Genomic DNA, 5,046 nt, shown 5'->3' with positions numbered 1-5,046 from the left:
CGCATGAATTGTTTATAAGTTAAAAGATTCCCAAAATGATCAAACATATTCATAAGATGATTAATATCCCTGTTAAACCAATTCCTTAAAAATAAAGATCTATTGGCAATCGTTATATTGTTATTATTCCAAATGAAGGCAGTGTGAGGAGAGAAATTGTGTGAGTAGCAAATTTTCCAAGCTTAAAGTACTTGCTGGTGGAATTTTGACAATTTAAGAGGGAGTTTAGAAATATTAAAGTCACAAATTAACAGAAATTCTAAGCCACCTTTTTGGTTAAAGAGACTGTGTGGGATGTGGTTCCAAAGGGAGTAACAATTAATCAAACATTTTTTAATCCAATTGATTTTAAAAGTTCTATTAACGTCTTCAAAATAAAGTATTTCCAGACCCCCTTCAGCTTTCTTATTAGTAAGAACCCTTTTCTTTAGTCTTTGAGATTTGTTTTTTCCAAATAAAAGAATAAAACAGATTATTGATATCTTTAGAGTAAGAGTCTTTAACATATTAAGATAGGTAGGGATAGACAAATTGAGATAAGCCTTCTGCTTTACATAATAGGACACGACCATAAACAGAGAGATCACGTTGTAACCAACAGTTTAATAATGCTTTGGTCTTTTTTAACCTAGAGGAGAAATTTAAGCTTTGTCTCTCTGTAACATCTTTTGTTACAAGAATTCCTTAAATTGTGTAAAGGAAGGATTTCACATTTGGATGAATTTAGAGTTTGGCCAGAAGCCTTAGAGAAGATATTGATGAAGGAGATAGCAGTAGGGATAAGGTTGTGTCATCCGCCAATTGTGAAATTTTAATTTCTTTACCAAAAATTTGGAGACCTTGAATTTCTTCATTATTTACAATACCAATGGATAATAATTCGACAGCCAACAAAAATAAAAAGGGAGAAATTGTACAACCTTGGCGTACTCCTCGGTTAATGTTAAATCTTTTAGAGGTGGAAGTGTTAAGTATTACAGAACTATTAATATCATTGTAAAACATTTTAACTTTCTTCAAGCACAAGTCTAATATTGTTAGTTATGTGTCGACCTTTTAAAAAACCTGATTGGTATTCACTAATAATTTTATTTAAACCTTCTCGTAATCTGTTAGCAAATACTAAAGTAATTAATTTATAATCAATAGTTAGAAGAGAGATTGGTCTCCAATTTTCTATGAAGTTTGGATCTTTATACGGTTTAGCAATTAGCGAAATCATACCTTGTTTCATAGTAGTATTCATTTCGCCACTATTAATACATTCATTATACATACTATAAAGAGGAATTTCGATCAGTTCCCAAAAATGTAAGTAAAATTCTACTGTCAACCCATCTATACCTGGTGCTTTACCTTTTTTCATTCTTAACAGGGCATCTTTGATCTCAGAAGAAGTTATATTGGATTCACAGAAATCATGAAATTCTTTATCAATAATAGGAATATGTTGATGGACTATTTGAATGAATTCTTCACAATTATATAGATCAAATTTGGAATTATATAGTTCTTTATAAAATGAGTAAACAAAGTCAGAAATTGTTTTTTGATCCATACAATGATTCCCATTAATATTTAAAGCAGTTAAAGCATTTCTTTTAACATTTCTTTTCTCAAGTGCGAAAAAATAACTTGTATTTTTTTCACCCTCTTCAAGCCATTTCGCCCTAGAACAAATAAAAGCACCTTTAGCCAAGTCTAAATAGATCAAGTCTAGATGGGATTGAATTGCAACCAATTCAGCTTCTTCCTCCTTAGTAAGATTGTGCTTCTGTTCCAGTATCCCTAATTTATTAATTAATTCTAACTCATTTTGTCTATTGATTTTTTTAAATTCTTTACTACGTTTAACTGCAATCTGTCTGACGTTATATTTATAAAAATCCCATTTACATTTAAATCCTTCCTTTACACCTCCCAAAATACCATTTGCAATTTTTTTTAACACTATTATTAAAGTATTCATCCTTAAGGAGATTATTATTAAATTTCCAGTACCCTCTAAGACTAGAATTCTCTTTTGTGCCTGTGAGCGTTAAAGAAATAAGCTTATGATCAGTTAAAGGGGCATATTTATGAACGATTTCCTTGACATATTGCAATGCAGATGTAGAAATAAAAAACATATCAATTCTAGATTGCAAAGATTTGTCTTTGTTAGACCATGTATGTTCGGATATTCCAAGGTTGTAGAATCACCAAATATCAGTAAGAGATAAATTGGCACATAGAGAAGCTAAGTTTGATTGTGCGTCACGTTGAGAAGAACGAGGAGGATATCTATCACACAAATTATCCAAGCATTCATTAAAATCGCCTGAAAAAATAACATATGAAGCTTGGAATGCATCAAGTTTGCATTGAATAATATTAGAAACCTTTGCAAATAAGGACTTATTCAACGTATTGGAATTATGACCATAAATATTACAAAGTATAAATATGGTATTGTCTAATTTCACAGTCAGAATAACCCATCTTCCGTTTTCACACGTAACAGAGTTCAGAACGTCTCCTTTAAATCTGTTCATCAAAACCATAACTCCCGCCTGAATGCGAAGTGCCGTGACTGAAAAAAATAGATTTTCCCCCATTGAGATTTCCAAAATTTTTCATCCAAGTCTGTAGAATGTGTCTCTTGACAAAAAATAAAGTCAGCATCAGTCCGTTTTAAAAAAAGAAATAAAGCCTTTCGCTTCGTAATTTCTCGAATGCCCCTAACATTCAGTGATGCTATGCTCAGAGAATTAAACTTAAAGTCCATTCCGAAAAGAACTAGAACAACAACAAGAAAAAGAAAAGAGAGGAAAAAAAAAAACGGTTTAATTCACAAATTACCAAGCTTCAAGACCTAATGTCTTGAAGCTGAAATTTACTAAATTAAATTAGAAACCCTGGAGATGCAGCAGGCAGTAAACATTTAGTGAAAAGAAGGGGGGAAAAATCGCCCGGCATGTAAGAAAATTTGAAGATGCCTTTTATTGTTTTTCAATCAGAGTTCCATCAGTCATTAGTGTCAATCCTTTTCCCCTCGATGTATGCATGTGGACCACGAAGCCCTTTTACCTTCCTCTCTAGAACGACGATGGGTCGCTTATGACTAGGATTTGGTGGTGTTGATTTGCGACCAACACGATGAACTATGTCCACCACCCAATCAAGCTGGTCTTGAACATCTGGAGCAACCTTTGCAAGAGCATCGATAGTTATCCGTCTGACATTTTCACCATCAGCCTCCTTCAAGCCATGCAATTTGAGGGACCATCGTCGAGTGTAACGTTGAGCCTCTGCTATATTAGACTTCAATGTCGCGTTTTCATCCTTTAAAGTTTGCATTTCTTTCTCCATCAGGGATAACCGTTCGTCGTAAGAGTTAACTTCGAAGATAAGCTTTTGCACAGAGGTTGCTAAACTGTCCACCTTGGCCGAAGTGAGCTTCGTAGTTTTCTCAATCGCCGAAACCTTTAAATGCATTTGATCGAGTTTCAAGCCAAGTGCATGAATAGCTTCAAGCACTTCCGAAGAGTTCTCAGAATCAGGTTTCGCACCAACTCGATTCCTTTTTTTGGCCGGAGAATCATTTTTTTTGGGGTGTTTCAGGCAGACTAGGGAAATCGGCCAGGTCTCCATAACGGACTCACTAGCAAGTTCCATCTCGTTTGCAACAGCGTTATGAGGAGAGGAGTGTTTCCTACTTCTCCTTTTGCCCATCCAAAACGTCTATTTCTTCAATACTATTGAAATGTAAGCGGTATCTTCGTATTAAATAAAGTAAAAGAGAAGCTGGGACGTAATTTCCAGCTGCAAACTCCGCGTCTACTAAGGACAGAAATAAAGCATGTCTGATAAGAAGGACGCCATCTTGGCCCACCTCAAGTTAAACATATAAACTGTAACCGTTAATCGGTGACGTCACTGACATCAGCGTGACAGTGAACTGAATCATGTGTTTTGATCTCTCATGGTGAACAAATATTGACAAAAACTATTGATTTCAGGAGAGAAAAAAAAACCTCAGCAACAGGGGAAGCTCCAAGATTTCACAATTTCTGAAGGCAGAAGAACTGGGAAAGCTTCTTAAATTTTTAAGAGGGCTTTGACATCCATAAGTAAGCAGTATGAGCATTATTAAATAAGAAAACCTAGTAACAAATTCTATTACGTTAACAAATATTTTTTTTATTTTCTTCTTTTTCTTTTCCTCTCTCCTTTAGCTTGGTTCCTCGTAATAAAACTTGTATTGTACACTAAATATGGTTGTCTCTGTGAAAAATTGCTTATGTTCCTAGATTCTTCAGTGCTAATGGCCTCCTGCATCCCAGAGTCCTGTCAGACAACATCTACAAAGAACAGTGAACCATATAGCCAATAACTTAACCTCAAATATACACTATTGTTCAAAATTCAGTAAGATATTTTATGTTTTTGAAAAGACATCTCATGCTCACCAAAGCTTTTTTTTTTTTTTTTTTTTTTTTTTAAGGAAAAAAATTCAAAAGAACAGCATTTATCTGAAACTGAACATTTACACTCACTTTTGATCGATTTAATGCATCCTTGCTGAATTAAAATGTTTTTTATTTATTTTTATTTTTTTTTAAATAAACTATTAAGCTGTAGTGAGTGGGCATGGTTCATCTCACTGCTTTTGGGAGAACCATGCACAAGCTCTCAATTCAGTCTCTTTTCCACCTTCCCATTCTCCGGTGGCTTTTTATCTGGTCTCTCCACGCCAGTTACTGCAATCAGACACAAGTGTTTATCATTTTGCACTTTACTCAGTGCTCGTCTCCCAAATCTCTGTCTAGCTGGTCGCTGCAGACCTTGCTGAACCACACCCCCCCTTTGCCACTTAAAACTTTTAGTGTACACTACCATACAGAGGTTCTGGGTCTATTTAAAATAGAAATAAGTTAAATTTTACTATATTCACATATAAAACCGCTGTTCAAAAAATTCAGCTTAGATCACAGTGATCAATTACATTTTAACACAATTCACACATAACACATCTCATTACCATGCACTACAGTTATATGTGAT

At 34.3% G+C, this 5,046-nt stretch overlaps 1 long non-coding RNA gene across 1 annotated transcript in view; it reads left to right on the top strand.

Moving 5' to 3' along the window:
* Positions 1-4,447, top strand: part of LOC109054599 — a 5,884-nt gene extending 1,437 nt beyond the window's left edge. Inside the window, exons 2-3 of the long non-coding RNA XR_006155960.1 lie at positions 4,002-4,112; positions 4,293-4,447. This is a non-coding gene — a long non-coding RNA (uncharacterized LOC109054599). The remainder of the gene's footprint in view (positions 1-4,001; positions 4,113-4,292) is intronic.
* Positions 4,448-5,046: the final 599 nt, after the last annotated feature.

This window comes from Cyprinus carpio, chromosome A3 (genome assembly GCF_018340385.1).
Source record: "Cyprinus carpio isolate SPL01 chromosome A3, ASM1834038v1, whole genome shotgun sequence".
In the NCBI taxonomy this organism is placed as follows: Eukaryota; Metazoa; Chordata; class Actinopteri; order Cypriniformes; family Cyprinidae; genus Cyprinus; species Cyprinus carpio.
Note: the sequence above shows the minus strand (reverse complement) of the source record. Positions and strands in the feature narration are given on the sequence as shown.